Here is a 19,406-nt window from a genome sequence, read left to right as displayed (position 1 = left end):
ACATGCTTGTGCTTTTCACCCCGCTTTAGACAGATGTGCTCGCTCCAGGCTCATCAGGCGCTGAAACGTCATCGAAGGTAGCAGACGGGCTGGAGGTCGAACAACGGAGACTTCTCCCTGCCTTTCTGATGGTGTCAGTGAGCATGTACTTCTATACTCTAACTTAGCTTAACCTGCACAGAGCTGAGTAGAATAGGCTTGGCAAGTGCCCTTATTGCATATGCATTTGTACAGCTGAGGCACTTTCTAAATCAAGAACATTGTGTACCTTACCTTCAAAAACACATCATTTTGAGGGTGCAAAAGGAATTCTAAGGCATATTTTTGTTTGTATTGTCCTATTACGCATCGACTCCTTCAACTTAATGCGGAGTCGACCCAGCCTCTTGAAAAATTTAATGCTTGCCAGGTAATTGTTTTGCATTTAGTTGATATATCAGTATTCAGTTAGGTATCCCAAGTCATTAGTCGTTGAGGTGGAGTCTCTCTGTAAGTCAGTCATGTTTAACAGTCATAGAAATGCTTGTCAAATAATGGCACTGTCGAGGACATGTATTCAGCTCGAACAATCGCTGGGCACAAGCTGGTCGTGTGGTTACAGGCAGCAAACATCCCGATTGGAACGTCCTATTTCGCAATGTAGCTGCAGACTAAATGAGGGCCCCACTCATAAACGTCTATACTTTTAGTCTCTTTAAGCTGGACCACTTTTGAAACTACAAGCCTTTGCAGCAAAAACAGCATGACGCATGATTATAAGCTCGACGTACCATGGCGTCCAACTAGAAGGTCACATGGCTTGCTTTGTGCACTGAATTTGCAAGGATGGCTTGAGGCTTCTGTCGTGGTTAACTTTAAGCTGAGATAGTTTAAAATAATGCTCTCAGTTTTTAGTGTTGCCCGGCATGGTTAACAAGTTGGTGATATAGCGCTGCATTGAAAAGTCTGTGCACTCATGACTGTATCACGTTATGAATGCAAGCTACCTATTAAACTCTTCGTTTTTCAGAGAAATGAAATGCACTTTGCTTCCAATTGCACCCGCTTCTGTAACTTCATGGTATGAAGCACCTTATGGCTGCAAGCTCTGACCGATCTTGTTCTGTGGTCTGCGCAGGCCCATATGAGGGAGTCACTCCGAGAGCCTCACCAGAGTTTCCTGCCCGTGGTCGTTCTAAATGTTTTTGTTGTAGGTATGCATCCTTTCTGTCTTTCCCTTAATTGTACTCAAACGTCTTCTTTTCATTGTCGCCGATTTGCCTCAAAATTGGTTAAGCACACAAATGCACGCTGTACAACTATATTGCACATATTTTTTCCAAGGTAACTTTTCTTTGCCAAAGTTAGATTTTTTTATGAAGGTTAGTCTTTTTTTTTATTTTCAAATTTATGTGAGTTTCCATGGGCAACACTAAAACGTTATGCCAGAAGCAAGGACAAGTTCACTGCTCTAATTTGTTCTCAACTGATTGCAAGAAATTTCGTTAATGTCGTGAAACCTCCTTCCAGCGCTTGCTTTGCAGCATAAAAAAAAATTATACATAGGACATACTCTTAAATGAATGAGCAAGCAGTTTCTTAAACTGCTTGCTCATTCTGCAGGTCTGCCTGCCATAGATGTCGTGCTACTGGAGAGCAGGCGAATTCGAATGCTGGTTTTGCCATTGCTTTTTTTTTTTTTTAGACGTTGTCTTAGTAGTTCTTGTAAATTTGGAGATTTTCCTAAAAAGCAAGCCGGGAAGAATATTTAGTTTAGTTAGGAAGCTGAAAATAATGATTTAGTACCCCTTTGTCACTAAAATAGATACTGTGTGCCGCTGTTAGTGTCAAGCCGAGATCCACGCTTTTTTGGCATTTTGCTCAGAGTGGTACCCATTCTTATTCGTTAGCCTCTTGGTGTGCCAACTAAACTCTTTGTATACAGACACCTGCCCTCTGCTGGTACACTCTACCCTCATGTTCAGCGAGTGTATGAACCGGAGTTGTATCCACAGTCGACACTCGCTGAGCACGAGGGTAGGAAAATCTTTCCATTGCAGCAGAGCCATATATGGGGAGAGTCTGGCAGTCTATGATTTTGCTGCCGTAACGTCTCCCTTCTGAGTGAGCTGATCAGCCCGCGGCACAGAGCAAGAGGCGTGAGCGCATGCGCGTGAACTCTAGGCTGCTCCCAGCTGAGCGGGGAGGGCCGCCATTTTCATTCATTCGCCCGGCATGGGATCGATATTCAAATTTCGGTTCTTTCCTTTTATTTGGCAGGCTCTGGCAATAAAATGATATAGTGTTATTCCTCGGTGGCTTAAAAACCTAAAGAAAGAAGTTCCTCCATGTTTGAACGCACTTTTATTTAGGCAAAAAAAATAAATAAGCCCGTAGCAGACGACACGTAGCCTCAACAGTGCTCCGTGCAGACAGCTTTGCGTCAAAATGGTGGTCGTCTCCTCTTTGTTTCTCTGCTGCCTTCTCTCTCCCTCCTTCGGCGTTCTCCTCCCTTTCCTCCTCTCCGGCGCCTTCGTTGCCACACCCGCTGGCTAAACTCTCCCACTATACGGCTTTGCATTGCAGTAGTAGTTTTATTTGTAGTCTTTACAGTTGAATGTGAATATTTGACAGAAGTCTCAGGTTGGGGCGAAAGGGGGTTAAATGAATGCATTTGATCATTCACCTAAATTCGGTACCCATCATTTTAACGCCTACGTAGCTTTGTCCTGGGGGGTGACTATGACTAAAATAAGAGGATCTATGTGCTGATCACGAAAGAATATGCTAGCCATTCTAATGTAGCTCTGCCAAGTACTTGATTGTGATTTGTTTTTATTTTCAGCTACTTGGGTGCCTCAAGATCTGGGGATCCTAGTGGCCACAAGCTTGGACTCAATCTTTTTCTGTGGTCTGGGCAGGACCATGGGGGAGGTAATCCCAGCAACAAGAGCATCGCAGTATCTCCCTGGCTGTGACTTTCGGTCTGCGTCACGACAGGGGAGTCCTCGTGCCACCAGGTGTTAGGTATGCCACTTGAAATAAGCATTTTTCTTACCTATTAATGGAACAGCAAAAGCACTACTAAGCCTAAAATGAAAAAAAACATATTCAAATCTTGGGTTGGATGAAATTCCAATTACAAAAAGGAGTCTGCAGACATGATTAACATGTGAACTTAAAGCCCGCGGATGTAGGTTCGACGGTGTCACAGAAATAACTTCCCGCAGATCGCCTTGCTCGTGCTATACCCAAACAAATTCTTAAAATAATCATTGTGTTTTGTTGGTGTCATCAATCTTATGTCCCTACCACACCCAGTAGTCGGGACATGTGAAATATAAAAAAAAACAGGAACTTGCACATTGTCAGCTCTGCAAAGATTTATATAGTAAACAGAGCATAGCACGTTCAGCTTAAGAAAAAAATTCAGTGCAGGCCTATATTCATGGTTCACATATGTGTAATTGCTCTTTATAATGAAGTGAAAACTGCTTAAGTTGTGGCCCACTACAGGCTTTCTATTAGTGTTAAAAAGTGCGGTAGAAAATATGATTGCGCTTGGAAGACGGGGACATAGGAAGGACAGACACAACAGAGCGCTAACTTTCAACTGATTTAATTCAAGAACCTCAGCGTAGAAACGGACTGTGTCACCGCACCACATCTCAACCAATCCGTGGCCCTGCCATGGACCGCAAGTACGCCAAATCCTTATCCGCCAAGTCAATTGACGCCACACTGACACAACTTGTGCCGGAACTATTTATAGTGTCAGCCTCCATAATCTCGCTAACAGTCCTATCTTTGTGCCTCTCAAGAACAATAGACGAAACAAATAATGGTTTGCACCCGCAGTCAGACAGTGACACGACAGATCATGACTGCGAGTGCAAACCATTATTTGCTCAGTCTACTGTTCTTGCTAGGCACAAAGATATGACTGTTAGAGAGATTATGGAGGCTGATGCTATAAATAGTTCCGGCACGTGTTGTGTCAGTGTGGCGTCAATTGACTTGGCGGATAAGGAGTTGGCGTACTTGCGGTCCGTGGCAGGGCCACGGATTGGTTGAGATGTGGTGCGGTGCCGCAGTGTGTTTCTACGCCGAGGTTCTTGAATTAAATCAGTTGAAAGTTAGCACTCTGTGGTGTCTGTCCTTCCTATGTCCCCGTCTTCAAAGCACAATCATGTTTTCTAACGTACCGTACCAACTTGCCCAACAATCAGCACTTGCTAAAAAGTGCTATTGTGTTTTAAGCAGCTCGCACCAAATATTTTCTTGAAATACATAGGTTCATGGAAATTATTATGTAGATGTTGGCAGACAGTCATGGTGAGGCCAATCTTTAATGCCAAGTGGTCCACTTATTCAGAGTTAATTGAGTTTGTAAATATTGTAGGTCGCAAATTAAATTTTTATGGTACGCAATGGGCACAATCATCCGTAATGACTAGCTCTACCTAGGGGAACTTCATATGTTTACTACGGCAAGATGGTTTCGAAAAACAAAGTATTTAGTTTATTCAACTCCTGCACTAACCTTGTCTTTAGAAACTTTTTATATTCTTTGCGATGCTGAGATAAGATTCTGGAAATAGTTTTTCTAGAACTACTCTAGATATTTCCAGTTCATCATTTTTCTCGCAAAGCATTCGAGAGAGCCAAACCCTGTAATGTACGGAGGGAACTCACAGAATGATGCGACTGACAGTTTGGAACATTCGGCACTGTAACAGTAATAATGACATGTCACTTATGTAATGTTCATTATCGCAGATCAAACTGCTTTTTCCGTCTACACTCATTTTCAGTAGACTCATTCAGCGAACTCCCACCTGAGACTGCAGCGCTGGGTTCTGCAAAGTAATTTGAATGAATATAGATGCAACAGGTTTCTTTGAGCGTGCGTCTAACACATATTCTTCATATTGAATCTGCTAACTGTATTCATGTCCATGTCCATAATTCCACATTCCAGCTTATTTTTATTTTGACATTTGAGTTTTCTTCAGTACTTTTCTCAACATCTGTGCTTGCTGAGCCGTACTCAAGTCCATACATCTTGTCTTTCGCTATTACATTAATATATAAAACTGTTGATGCCGAGTGAGAATTCAAGGTACCGAATCTGTCGTGCGAGCTAAATAAGAACCAATAAAAAGCTCTACAAAGGAAATTTTGTTAAAGGATGCTGTATGGGCATTAGAATAGCACATGCCATGCTAAAAAAAATACAAATTCTTGTTAGGTATGCGAGGATGACAGTGCTGTGCTGTTTCTGATATGTCACAAAAAAAAAATCAGTGTCATACAGTGTTCCTTATGGAAGTACAAACTGTTGAATTCGAAGCCCAGAAGTTTTATTCAAGAATGTTCCTCAATACAAATGTATTTAGAGATCTGAGCCACTGACTCATACATGACTATGTGGCAAACATTAATTTTCATGTGGATTATAGTTTACAAGGTCTAGTCTGCATTGATTTATTGCATTCATGCTGAAACTGGGAGGGTTTCTCTGGGTATGAATAAAGAGATAAACATTTCTTGAAATCAAAACATTTGAGAACGGACAAAAGGAAGGATCTGAGAACGGTATCTTAGATTCTCTTCTTTTTCTTACAGTATCTCTAATGTTCACTTTATTTCACCTGATGCATTTAGGTTTTAGCGCAGCTCTTAGCACCCGTTTCCGCGTTTCGCGGCGTCGCTGTCGGCGTAACCACCCAACTAAACTTGGCAGGAAATTGAATTAATGTTGTGGTCATGTGACGTTAATATTTCCGCTAAGTCTAGCTGAGAAACTGAATTTTTTTATGGCTGACGTGACACGGTCATGCGACGTCATTTTCCCTGCTACTTTTAGCGGAAAAACTGCATTTGTGTTGAGGTCATGTGACATCAATTTCTGCGCTAAATTTAGTGGGAAACTTAACCAGCTAAATTTAGTGGGGAAATTTTCCCGCTAAATTCAGGGAAGTTTCCTGCTAAATGGGAGGGAGCAGAAGAGGAGGAGGGGAGGGGGAGGAGGGGCACACCTTCCCATCCTCCTCTTCAAGATCTGTGCTCTAATTTCACGTTACATAGAATTGTAAACGTCTGATATTTCATCTCATGTTTATTCAACTTTTATATTGCAGGTGCGCTCGCAGCACAAATCTGGGTTGTGCTGATCCTCTACGCACAAGTTAGGAACTCCTGAGTGGCAAGAGTGGGAGTTTGGTCTGACAGCTCAAGGGACACCATTGTTCAGTATTGAATTTTTAATAATCTTCTTTTAAGCAAAGTTAAGCTTTGCTGCATGCAGTTCTTGTAAAAATAAATACCTGCAACCAAATTTACCAGGTCACGACATTTCGCCTCTGCTCTTAGTGGTCCTGGTGAGCCTCGGATAAGAGCTTACTGGTGTGCAAACATCATGCTTGTTTGAAACCACTCACTGATGTAGAGACTCGCTGACATCCAGCATTCCAATGAGAAAGACTTGTGGACATCCAGCGTTAGCGCTGGATGTCCACAAGTCTTTCTTGAACAATGCAAGCGGGGAAGGAACCATACAATCGTATCGTATTGGGGGACATTCTACAGAGTTTTTTTTCTATGCTTTACAGATTTTTTTTAAAAAAGCCGTAAAAGCTACATTTACGCGGTCTGTGCACGTGAGTTATATGGCCAGGGCGGCATAGTATAAAAGGCTAATTTGTAATGATCCGTCGGCTTATTACAGAGATGTGCCAGACTTCTTTCAGAAAACTAGATGGAGGTTCATTCTAGCGTAGTTTTATCCCGCGAATCTGAATATCCCGTTCGTTTTCCTCAAAGATATAACTAAACGTGAGAAAACACAAAAAACATCCCACCAACAGTGACATCGTAAGAAGACCTTTCGGCCGCCAAGCGTGTGTCGCTTAAGGGCCGCGCGTCCAATCGCAAGTTTTCTAGGTATATTCTTCGGCACTGGCACCAGTCGTGACACATTTTTCTGCCCTTTTAAAAAATAGCATGTGCGTGCATAGCTTTGATAGGCGGTGAAGATGCGTGAACAAAGATTTTGAAAGCTGCTGTTGTGACGTCGCTCTCTAGGGAGGTGCTTTCACAGCGCTTTAAAAATGACTATGCAGCCTTGATTAATTAAATTAGCAAATAATTTTGATATTTGAGATTCTGGAGGTCGAATGAAAAAGATTTAAAAGTGTTTTCTCAAATACAAAACTGCTTCAGCCTCTCTCTAAGTATAGTATGTTCGTGAAATTTTAATAAGTGAAAATAGACCCATGGTTCCAATTAGAAACCTGCTAAGCATCATCAAAACACACTAAATCAATTTTCTTTGTAAAGATATAAGACGAGTAGCATTTTATGACGTTATAAAAAAATGGTCAATTTGGACGCATTTCCAGACTTCGGTTTCTTACCAGAGCGCATCTTTGCACCTGCGGTCCAGCTGCCCGGTGACCGCAGTGCGAAGCCGCCCCCTCGCCTCCCTTGTAGGATGAAGGGAAGCAAGGCGCATGTGTGTTGCGTGTCTATGCCCCTGGGGAACAGGACCGTGGGCGCAGAGATGAGCTCTGATAAGAAACTGAAACCTAGAAACTCGTCCAAATAAAGCTTTTTACAGAATGCATAAAACGCTACCCCTGAATTATATCCTTCTAAAAAAAACTTGGTTTTGTGGTTTTCAATGACTCGGCAAGTTTCTAATTGAAACCATATTTTCATTTTCACTAATTAAAAAGTTGATTAACAAATTGTATTTAATTATCTGACTGATCGTTACGACTAGGTCCCTATACTACGTACGCCTGGCCGTATAACTCGCCTGCACAAACCGCATTAATATAGCTTTCACGACCTTTCTAAACATATATGTAAAGCTTAAAACTAAATCGCCCTGTACAACAGTGAAAAGGCGAAACCAACACGCTGGAGCCATATGGCTCCACCATGCTGGTATCGCCTTTTCGCTGGTATAGGATGTCCCATATTACGTTATGCATGTATGGTTCCGTCCGCCTACATGGTTCCGCCTATATCCACTACGCTGGTATAGGATGTCCCATAATACGACACGCTTGTATGGTTCCGCCCACCTGTATCATTCCGCCTTATTCCACTATACTGGAGCCGCCTTTTTCGCTTGTATAGGATGTCCCATATTACGGTTACGCTTGTATGAGCCTTTTCCGTCATCTTTCCATCATCGAGATTTTCCAACAGGGTTAGGCTTTTTTTTATGATTCGTAAGTGCGCCCACTTACGAGAGGAAAGGTGCTCCGGTAAAGAAAGGAACGTTCCTGAATTTGGGCGTAAGTGCCATCTTTCTCCAGCTAGCCTGCACCATTAGCCTTATTTCAGTACTCTAACCAACAGTCTGTTGCATGTTAAGCAACATGCCCAAGGAGCTCCTGCAAAGCTCTCTGGTCAGCATGAATACTGGTATCCGCCTTTCCACTTGCCTCCTCTCCAGTGTTCGCTCTGCTCCAGTGGAAAGAGTGGTAGGCTTCGTGGAAGGAGACTATCCTTTGTTTGTTATGTTGCAACAAACCATAGTGATGAACTCTCATGACACTGCCTAAAATTTGAAAGTTCTTGAAGAGCCCTTTGGACACTTCGGGTGAACCAGAGTCAACACGTGTGACGATGATCATACCCCCCCCCCCCCCCGTCCCCCCTCCGAGCTCATGCACACGAGTCGTCTGGAAAAAATATTAAGTTAAAATGTGAAATTTGTTTTGTTACAGGGAAGCTTACTACCTAATTTATCATACGCTTCCTTATCAGCCTTTCTTAATTTACTGACCTATTTATTTAGTCAGTGCATCTCCGAGTATGGCAAATATATTCCACTGTATTATTCTGTAACATTATCTTCCAATCTAGCTAAAGTAAATCCCCCGATGTAGAAAACCACCCCAAGCCGAATACCTACTGAATTAGCTCATGCTCAGTGTGTACCGACACAGCATATGCCTTGTGACCAACATACCTCAGAACTCAAACACCACTTTAAGTTGAACAGTGCAAGCGGCAAAAAGTAAACGCTAGTAGGAAGCCATCATTGTAAGGGGAATGGGGAATAGAATTTAGATTTCAAAGAAAACTGGGTGCAAATTGTATAAAAGTTAAAACGAAATATTTTGTGAGTACTACCTTCAAACTCAAAACTGTTCGTTTTTTTTATCGTTTTTTATGCAGCACAAAACACAATAATGTTGTTCACAAATGCTTGAAAGCAACCCTAGAACAATCCGTTTAAAGGTTAAGAAAGAATTCAGCTATGGGAGCCCCTGGTACAGCTACCCAGGTAGCACAAAGTGGGCTCTGAAAGTCCGACATGCGTCCCACTTGGGCAGCCCAAGTGTCTCCCACGTCAGTTTTAATATAGGGTCAAGTGGTGCCCGCGTCGGCAGCCCATTTGGGCTTCATCGTGGGGCACAGAGGGCTACTTGGACAGCCCATATCAGCACGACACGGGAACATAATTTGTGCTGAGTCACTTCCTAATTTCCCTGAAGTGTGGGGTATTTCACTGCACAACAAATTGAGCGTGCCGCCGTTCCCCCGTGTGCCTACGGAAAATATTACTTTTTTAAAAAAAATATCAATAGAACGTCTTGAGCAAGCCCATAAAATTGGGCAATTAAAGTGCACGAAATGGAACAAAAAAAAATCTGTGTACATTTCCATATAAATCACCGTCGAACAGGCAATTGAGATACATAGCCAGCTTGATCCTTCTAGAGACACAAAAATTTAGCACAGGTACGGCATCCTGACGTACGTGTTTCAAAGTCACGCTCAAATGAAATACTCTGCGTAAGAAATTCCACCCCACGTAAAACGGCCTTCTCAACCTAGACCAATGTCTGCCCTGTTTCATGGGCGCCGCCACGTTTGTTTGTGATCACGCCATGACACACTAGTGCTGCGCTTTTTGAAAGACTGCGCTTTTTTAGAATCCTTCGTACATTTCGTAGTTCACGAATATCAGAACAAGCATAGTCACGAAGCTCCAAGAGTAGTACCGATGCCAATAGTGCTGCAAAGAGCAAACATTTTGTTTAATACGCAGCCCCTTTGTTCTTGAGAGCGACCGTTTCAGATTAATATTTCCCCATGCTTGTAGCTGGGGCTCAGATTTTAGACACTGGTCTATACAGGCCAAATTAGTAAAAATTTTAGCAAGCATAAAATTTCTCAGATATATTTAGAATTACAATCTTCGGTGATTTCACGTCACATTAAGCCGATCTCCTATGCTAAATATACAGAACGTACAGTATATATCTTGAATATTAGAAAAAAGAGCCGTTTTTGGCGTTGCACAAGTAGTCCAAGTTGGGCATGCCCACGCTTTGCCTTCCTGGAGCTCATATCTAAGCTTACCTTGCCCCCATATAGCCGAGGTAGAACCCAGGGAAAATTGCATGGGCAGCCCAAGTTAGACATGCCCACGCGGTGTCCACATGGAACATACATTTGTGCTAACTTTGTCCCCGTGAAGCCAACCTTTGATACATATATCTGCCTCACTTAGCCGAACTCGAACCCACGGATGCATTGCATTGGTTGTTCAAGTTGGGCACGCCCATGTGGTGCCCCCGTAAAGCCCGCCTCTGTGCTAAATCTTCCCTTGTTTTTCCGATGTGAGACTTACGGGGGGGGGGGGGGGGGGCATTTTTGGGCAACCCAATTTGGGTATGCCCACGTTGTGTCTCCATGACGCCCACGTTTCTGCTAACTCTGACTCCGCATTACCGAGGTGGGACCCACGGCGGCATAGCACGGGCGGTTTCAAGTTGGGCATGCCCACTCTTTGCCACAGTGGCGCCCACATTATTGCTAGCTTGGCTCCTGCAGAGTCGAGGTGGTACCCAAGGGGTTTCTAAATGGGCAGCCCAAGTCGGGCAAGGTGGCGACCCAAGGACGTTTGAGTTATAAAGCCCAAGTAGGACATCCCCAAGCTTTGCCACCGTGGAGACCATACCATTGCTAACTTGGCCCCCGCATGACCGAGGTGGGACACACGGGGATTTTATATGGGGAGCCGCAGTCGGGCGCGCGCACGCTTTGGCACTGTGCAGCCCCTAATTTTGCTAACGTGGCCCCACGCACAGCCAAGGTGGGACACACGGGGGTTTTAATTATGCAGCCTAAGTCGGTAATACCCATGTGCTTTGCCACCATGGAGCCCGCACCGTTGCTAACATGGTCCACGTACAGTCTAGGTGGGACCCACGGTGGTTTTACGTGGGCCGCCCAAGTCGGGCATGTCATCGCTTTGCCACGCTGGAGCCCACACTGTCGGTAACTTGGCCCCGCAGTAGGGTGAGTACCTGTTCCGCGACTCGCGAGACTGTCCCGCGTTGAGGGCTCGTGTCCCGCGTCCCGCAAGAAATTTTCAAATCTTCAAAATGTCCCGCATTTGATACTGTCGTAAAATTCCCACTGCAACTCATGGTGCTGCCGAACGACGGAGCATGCGGAAGCGCGGAGGTCGCTGGTAATCTTGTGAATCGCATGGGTACGCCATTTTCTATCCAAGCATTGCGGAAAGCGACCGTTGTTCCTGCAGTCGAACCGACACGCTTGCTCCGTTGCGCCTCTCCCCTTGGTGGCAAAATATTGTAAGAAAAATTGCTCGCCAAAATTTTAAATATAAGACGCTGTAATTAGTTTCATATAGCTGTGTCACAGCAAAAGGTTTGCTGTGTTTTTTTTTTTTTGTTTTTTTTGTGAAGGCAGCCACACAAGGGAAAAAGCCTGCAACTCAGATGGGACGAAAAAGAACATAGTGTTAAAAATTGGTATACACTCTAAAAAAAAAAAAGCCCGTGCGTCTTCTTTCACCCACAACACTCGGCGGGCCAATCACCGCGAGTTATGGAGGCAGCTCAGCGAATGACGATGTCGAAAAATATTTTGAGACCAAAAAAACGCAATCTGAGTTGTGACATTACGCAATGCAAGCGTGACATTTTTCATTGCTTAATGTCAAAACTCATACTGCGTTTTTCGGTCTAAACATATGTTTCGGCGTCATCATTCGCTGAGCTGCGTCCGTAACTCGCGGTGATTGGCTCTCCGAGTGCTGTGCGGGAAAGTTGACGCACGGGCTTTTTTTTACAGTGATAGCACCACGTTGATAAAAGTAAGCGTTGACAGGAAACAATAACCAGCAAAAAATTCATGCTTTCTTGTTTCCATTTGATGCGTTGAGCTCCGCTTCACTTGATTTTTAAGTTTTCAATTTCGACAGATTTATTAACACATTTGGCATAAAAAATATATGACTGGGAGTAAAAAATATTTGATCTGAATTGCTGAGCCTGCAATACAATTAGAAGGTGTATAAGCAGCAAAGGATATTAAATGTCTCAACAGAGCTTCGGTTCGTTACGTTACGTCTGGACAAACGAAGAGAAAGAAAAAGCTGGAGGTACTCCTAAGCACTTTTTATGAGTTGTAAATGCGAAAGTATGCGCGGCATTCTTCCGCTCCCTTATTACTTGTGCAGCGTATATGTGTCGACGGCAGAGCACGCCCACTCCTTGCCGCTCTGACCTTGGACGTTTCGTGTTACCGGCGCGCTGACGGACACGAAGCGCCGTGGGGTGGCGGTCCTTGAAACTGACGCGCCGTGGCCAATGGAAGCCCCGTCAACGCGCGCCAGCCAATGGGACGGAAGCGGAAATCCATCAGCTTTACTCCTCCTTTTGGGGTCGGGGAAACTAGGTGCCACTTGTCTAGGCTTTTCGCGTGGTCTCATAACTGGAAGCATACTTCACTTGGAGAAAGGATTTGAGGTGCCGTTTGGAGCGGCTTCAAAGCTGATGACGTTTGCTCTCTCCATGGGACACTTAAGGCTTTCACATTAAAATTTAAAACACAATGATATCTTTCCGGCGTTGTTGTGTTGTCCTCTTTTTTTTTCTCTTCGTCTGAAACGTTGTGTCAACGTTTATACGGATAAGTAAATAGTTAGATTTTTTTTAGTTTCTCTCTTTTTTAGCACTACTAGTCCCTATGAAGATCTTAGAATTGAGCCAACGTACTTTGTTTGTTCATTCTTTATGACAAATTGTTTAACTTGTTTCCACGGAATGTTGTAAGTTGACGACAGATAATTTTATCTAGTCAGCTAATACAATTCAATTTCTAAACAAATGTTAAGATTTTAGAGGCAAAAAAAAACTTGGCTTTCCGTCACAATCACTGTGATGGTTCAATAGAATCGGGAACCCAGAATGTAAAACGTTTTTGGGTCCTGGTGCTTAACCTTTTTGTTTGTGAATTTGGAAAATATAGTCTTCCCTTGGTACGTGCTCGAATCACAAGGGAACCACCGAAGTTCGTTTCACAAAAGGTGCCGAAACACCAACATGACGAACCTCGGTTTCACCAGCTATGTGTGCATGTATGTGCGACAAAACGGGGCTTCACGAATACCTTCACGAAATGATATATCTTGCCGAACTGGACTTAAAAAAACTTGTCCAATGATATAGCGTGTACCCTAAATAGATTTAAAGTGTTTTTCCCTTGCGACAATGAATTCAGTTGCCAAAGGTTGTTTTCGCTCAATTGTAGCGCTAGCAGTCCAGACTAGATGTCAATGTTTGAGAACTTTCCATTTTGCTGGAAAGTTATAAATAATTTTCGGAAATTGCCATTATGAAAGTAAGACCAGTTTCTGTAAGTGCATGACATTCACCTCCATGTATTCGTGGCCAGTCATTTTCCTTGATAAAAAGTTTTCAAAATCACTTATAACCTTTAAATCGAATAACGCAATCTCTGAAAATTTGGCATTTGGTCCATACTCTGCATGCAACTACCGCCCTGTGTCCATCACGTCTATACTCTGTCGGACGTTTGAGCGCATGATCAACAGTAAGCTGCTTGAATTCTACGAGGAAAACAACGTCCTTTCTCCCACACAGCACGGCTTCAGGAAGAACAGGAGCTGTGAAACAGCACTGGCTACGATCATGCACTACGTCAGTGACAACCTTGACCGTGGTATTTCGACTGATATGGTGCAACTAGATTTTAGCAATGCGTTTGACACGCTGAACCATGCTATACTACTTCGGAAACTAGGAAGGGCAGGCGTCCGTGGTCCTTTGCTTCGGTGGTTAGCTCGGTTCCTTACTGGCCGCATACACCAGGTCCTCTTCCAAGGATCCCGTTCCGAGAGTTTCGCCGTCTCAGCAGGGGTACCTCAGGGGTCCGTCATTGGCCCTACTCTGCTTTCCACGTACACCAACGATCTGTCCCAATCTATCGACACGCAGATAGTCCAATATGCTGACGACATCACTCTGCTTGCACGAACTACACCTCACGCAAGCTGTCCCAACCTTCAGCGGAACTTGTCTATAGTGCAGCAGTGGTCTGACTCAAACTGCCTTCTTCTTAACCCATCCAAGTGTGCAGTCATGCGGGTCAGTCACAGCCGCAGCTCAGGAGCCCCTTTGTACACCGTGTCTGCAATACCTCTTACATCGGTCACATCATTACCAATTCTGGGTGTGACGTTTACCCCTAACTTAACATTCTCTCTGCACGTTGCCAATGCTGTTGCCAAAGCCCGACGTCTTTTGGGATTCGTGACACGAGTTTCCAAAGCGCGCGGTCCTAGCACCTTCCGTGTTCTATACACCGCGCCCGTTCTTCCGCATCTCGAGTACTGTAGTGCGGTGTGGTGCCCACATCAAACTAATTTGGTTGACAGCCTAGCGGCGGCGTGCTACTCGGACATACTTCACTCGCCAACAGAATCCTGCGTTGCCCTACGCCAGTCGGCTTAAGGATCTCAAATGGCATTCCCTGGCTCATCGGAGAAGAGTCGTCAGGGTGAACCTTACCTGCCGACTCCTCGACGGCTCCCTCAAAGGGACGTACCTTGCGACCATCCCAAGGATTAACAAAAGATCGGGACAGCCTGAACTTATTCGAGCGCGTACCAAACGCCACAGTTCCTCGCCGATCTTAGCCGGCATCGAGGACTTCATCTCGGTCCCGCTCAGGATACGTTCGCCGCTTCCCCAGGACCGTACTGAATCTGTGTCGATGTGTCGCTTGTTTTCAAAGCACCTACAGCAGCAGGCGTCATAACAGTGGTGTAGTGTAGTGTGTGTTTGTGTGTGTGTGAGTCAACTTACACTTTATATTTCACCCTCATTTTTCTTTTAAAACATTTTGGGTTACGGCCCTGTGTAAAAATTTAGTATACGTGTGCGTGTGTGTGTGTGTGTGTGTGTGTGTTTTTTCAAATCTTGGGTGGCGGGCTGGCAGGCGCACTCGCGTACGGGTTTTAACCTTTCTGCACAGCCGTGCACGCCACCCAGGATAAGATTTTTTGTATGCTAATAAATATTATTATTATTATTATTATTACTTCTTGCGCTAAATTTGTGTGCAAGCTGAGTGTTCGGCTATGCATAGTTTGTCTTCGCAGTAAAAAAAAAAAAGAACACAACTTAGTTGGGGAACACCTTGTAAGATATGGTGAGTGGGCATCATATCTACAAATGAAACATGTCCATGCATTGTTCCCAACAGAGCATGGGCTATTTCTTAACATGATGGCACACTTCCCTTAGCTAGCAGCAAATAGCACTTATACCACCACAATAGTTTACAGAACACATGCATGCCAACCTTGTTCCCACAACATTTCTATCCCTTAGGAATGATGTTACATTTTCTGTTATACTAAGATATATAACATGCTGTGGCAACAAGGTTAACAGGGATATGTCACGTACTTAACCGTTTTTTCTTAACAGTGATAACTACTCCATGTAAAACAAGGCAAACTATTTCAAAATTATTATATTCAAATTAAATTTACGGATGTATAAAAAATTGCGTAGGGTTTCGTATTAATGCAGGAACGCTGCTCATGTTTCTAAATATGTCGACAATAAACTTTAATATAAAAAAGTCATGATCCATTCCACTCTGTGAAGGTGCATGACCAGCGAAGCTGCTTAGCACACGACACAGGCATGGCACAGAATTTCGAATGAAGGTTCGAACACATTTATTGTCTGGATCGTTGTTCATCGTGGCGAAAGGTACGCACACACATTTATTGTTGTCTTGATCGGTGGTCATTATTTCGCGTGAACGACCATCGCCGCCCCTATTTGCTGGAAGAAACTAGACACGCACGATGGGAACGCCATCTGGCGGAAAGTAGACACGTGCGACGGGACTGCCACTCCGGCAGAGCGGAAGGAAAATAAACTAGGCGAGGATGCGCTTGGAACGACGACAAAGATAGGGCGGTGCGAGCGTAGTCATGGCTGACGCACATCACACAGCGGCACATCTTTGAGAAACTTTTATTATCTACCAGAGAGTCTACTGATCTTGCTAAGCTACTGAATAGACCTATACTACGTCTCACCTTAGCATGGACTAACTGCGAAGGCTGTACAAGCGCGAGCGGGTATCCTCGACTGACTTGACTGGAGCACCCGCTGCACGAGCGCTTGTGCTGCAGCCCAAGCGTGATCCAAAGCAAATAGTTCGCGCTTTTAGCATGCGCGGCTAACAATAGTCCATGCTAAGGTGAAACGAAGTTTAGTGCTAAATTACTCAAGCATCGAGTGCGGGGAATGGTGTTCCACGCCCTGCACGAGCCGGCGTCTGCAGCAGTAACTGTTGTAAAGCAAAAGCCTAAAACAAATGGCATCTTGCACGCACATTTGTCAAGGCTTTATTTTGGTTATTTATATCGAAGTCTTTTATACAGGGAAAGCGTACGCGTGCGGCGGTTCGAGCGTAGAGTTTTTGTTGATGCACATAAAAAAACCACTGAACCCATAAACAGCTTCGCCGTAAAATAAAACGCCAGCTTTTATTTCCTACAAAACTTGAAAGTATAAAACAGAGAGGACGAGGACGAGAACAGGACATCTTTCAAAAGATGTTGTGTATGATGTGTTGTGTGTTGTGTATGATGTGAAGATGTGTTGAAAGATGTCCTGTTCTCGTCCTCGTCCTCTCTGTTTTATACTTTCAAGTTTTGTATCTATTAACCAACACGCTCGTTTTCAATTGTTTATTTCCTTTTAACCCTCCTTGACCATATAGAGTTACTTAAATTAACTTGTGCTGGCGAAACATTAATCAACCTATGACCTCTCAGAGAGAAAGGGAAGCAAAGCTTTACACATTTTGAGCTAAAGTGGGCCACAGGTTATGAGTAAAGTGAAAACTCCCACCTCTTTCCACTTTAGCAGAGTGAAAGCTGAAGAGGAGGCGACCTCTCCTCCAGCGCTCACTCTGCTAAAGTGGTGAGGAAAGGGGGGGGGGGGGGGGGAGGGTATATGAAACAGCGACACCCCGCAATTTATATATTTATTTATTTATTTATTTATTTAAGTACCCTCAAGGCCCTGGGGCATTACAGAGGGGAGTGGTACAAGACAAATTTGGAACACAAACAATATACAAACACTAAAAGCCAAGCACGAAAAATGTAAAAAAAAAAGTGCAAACAAATTAAGAAATGTATAAAACAAGGCAAACAAACAAAGAGAAATATTCACATAGGTAAGTAGTCAACGCACTTTTAAACAAGTCAAAGGATGGTATGTTTACTAATTGCGCGGGAAGGCGATTCCACTTTGAAGATGTCCTTGGAATAAAAGAGTTATAATAGGCTGAGGTAATGCAATGAGGAATTCCGACTTTAAATTGATGATCTACGCGCGGCGAGATGAAAACAGGATTTAACATTAGTTTGTTTTCTAGCGAAGTATTGGAATGATAAATTTTATAAAAAAGACACAAACGAGATATTTTTCGGCGTAATGAAAGAGCAGGAAGTGATAAACTAGTTTTCATAGTTGAGACACTAGATGTGCAATGATAGTTAGTAAATATAAAACGGGCACCGCGATTCTGTAGGGCTTCAAGATCAGTCACGAGAGTTGAGAGACCAGGATCCCAGATTGCTGCTGCATAGTCTAGTTTGGAACGGACAAGGGTTTTATACATTAGAAGTTTTAGGGACACTGGGGCTAACCTAAAGTTTCTCTTTAGGTAACCAAGCATGGAGTTAGCGTTGGCGATAATGTGGTCAGTATGAGTTTTCCATGACATGTTAGAAGTGATGTGCACCCCAAGGTACTTATAGCATGGTACAGTTTCAAGAGGAATTTCAACGATTGAGTAAGTAGGAGATATAGTAATTCGACGGGAGATAGTCATCGCTTTACATTTGTTAGTATTAAGGGACATTTGCCACAAATCACACCAATCAGCCACAGCTTGTAAGTCATTTTGAAGAACTTCGGTGTCAGTAGTATTAGTGACTTCTCGATAAATTACGCAATCATCAGCAAAGAGGCTAATCGATGATGATACACAGAGTGGTAAGTCATTTACGTAAATTAAAAACAACAGGGGCCCCAAAACAGACCCTTGCGGTACACCAGAAGTAACAGGTTTGATAGAAGAATTTACATTGTTAGCATGTACGAACTGAGAACGATTAGCTAAAAAACATGTAATCCAAGACAGCACGTTAGGATCGAGATTGAGTTGACTGAGTTGAAAAAGTAAACGTTTATGAGGAACTTTGTCGAAAGCTTTGCAGAAATCTAAAAAAAACACAGTCAATCTGGGATCCACGGTCAAGTATGGAAAGTACATCCTTAGTGAAGGTCAGTAGTTGGGTCTCACATGAAAGGGATTTACGAAAACCATGTTGGGATGGAGAAAAGAAGGAATTAGAGTCCAAGTAGTTAACCAAATGAGTGAAAAATATGTGCTCTAAAATTTTACAAGGTGTGCTGATTAAGGAAATGGGGCGATAGTTAAGAGGACTCTGTTTATCGCCCTGTTTATGGAGTGGAATCACCTTCCCTATTTTCCACTCTTCGGGCAATACACCAGATGCAAGAGATTGCTCAAAAATCTTAAAAAGGTAAATTGCGACATAATTTTTAGTATTCTTAAGGAGTGTGGAGGTGACATTGTCTACTCCAAAAGACGAAGATGTTTTTAAGTTATCAATCAAATTTAAAATTCCGTCATAGTCAATCACAAGAGGATCCATGGGCAAAAAGTTATAATTAGGGTACACAGGGTGGGAGCAATCATCATCTACGCAAAACGCTTTTACAAAAATGTCATTTAAGATGGAGGCACACTGGTCATTTGGAATGACAACACCATTATTAGTGAGCGATATATTGTTCGTTTTGTTTCTATTCATAATACGCCAAAACTGTTTAGGACTAGTCAGTAACATGGAGGGTAAGGTCACATTAAAAAATGTTAGTTTAGCGTCCTTGATAGCTAGTTTATACGCATCCTCAGCTGCATGATAGATTTCCCAACGTGCGTCACTACAAGAAAGCTTTGCAGAACGAAACAAACGTTTCTTTTTGTTGTTAAGG

The sequence above is a fragment of the Ixodes scapularis genome, unplaced genomic scaffold (genome assembly GCF_016920785.2).
Source record: "Ixodes scapularis isolate PalLabHiFi unplaced genomic scaffold, ASM1692078v2 PGA_scaffold1__304_contigs__length_218370807, whole genome shotgun sequence".
NCBI lineage: Eukaryota > Metazoa > Arthropoda > Arachnida > Ixodida > Ixodidae > Ixodes > Ixodes scapularis.
The sequence above is the reverse complement of the archived record's forward strand: the minus strand, read 5'-3'. Positions refer to the sequence as shown.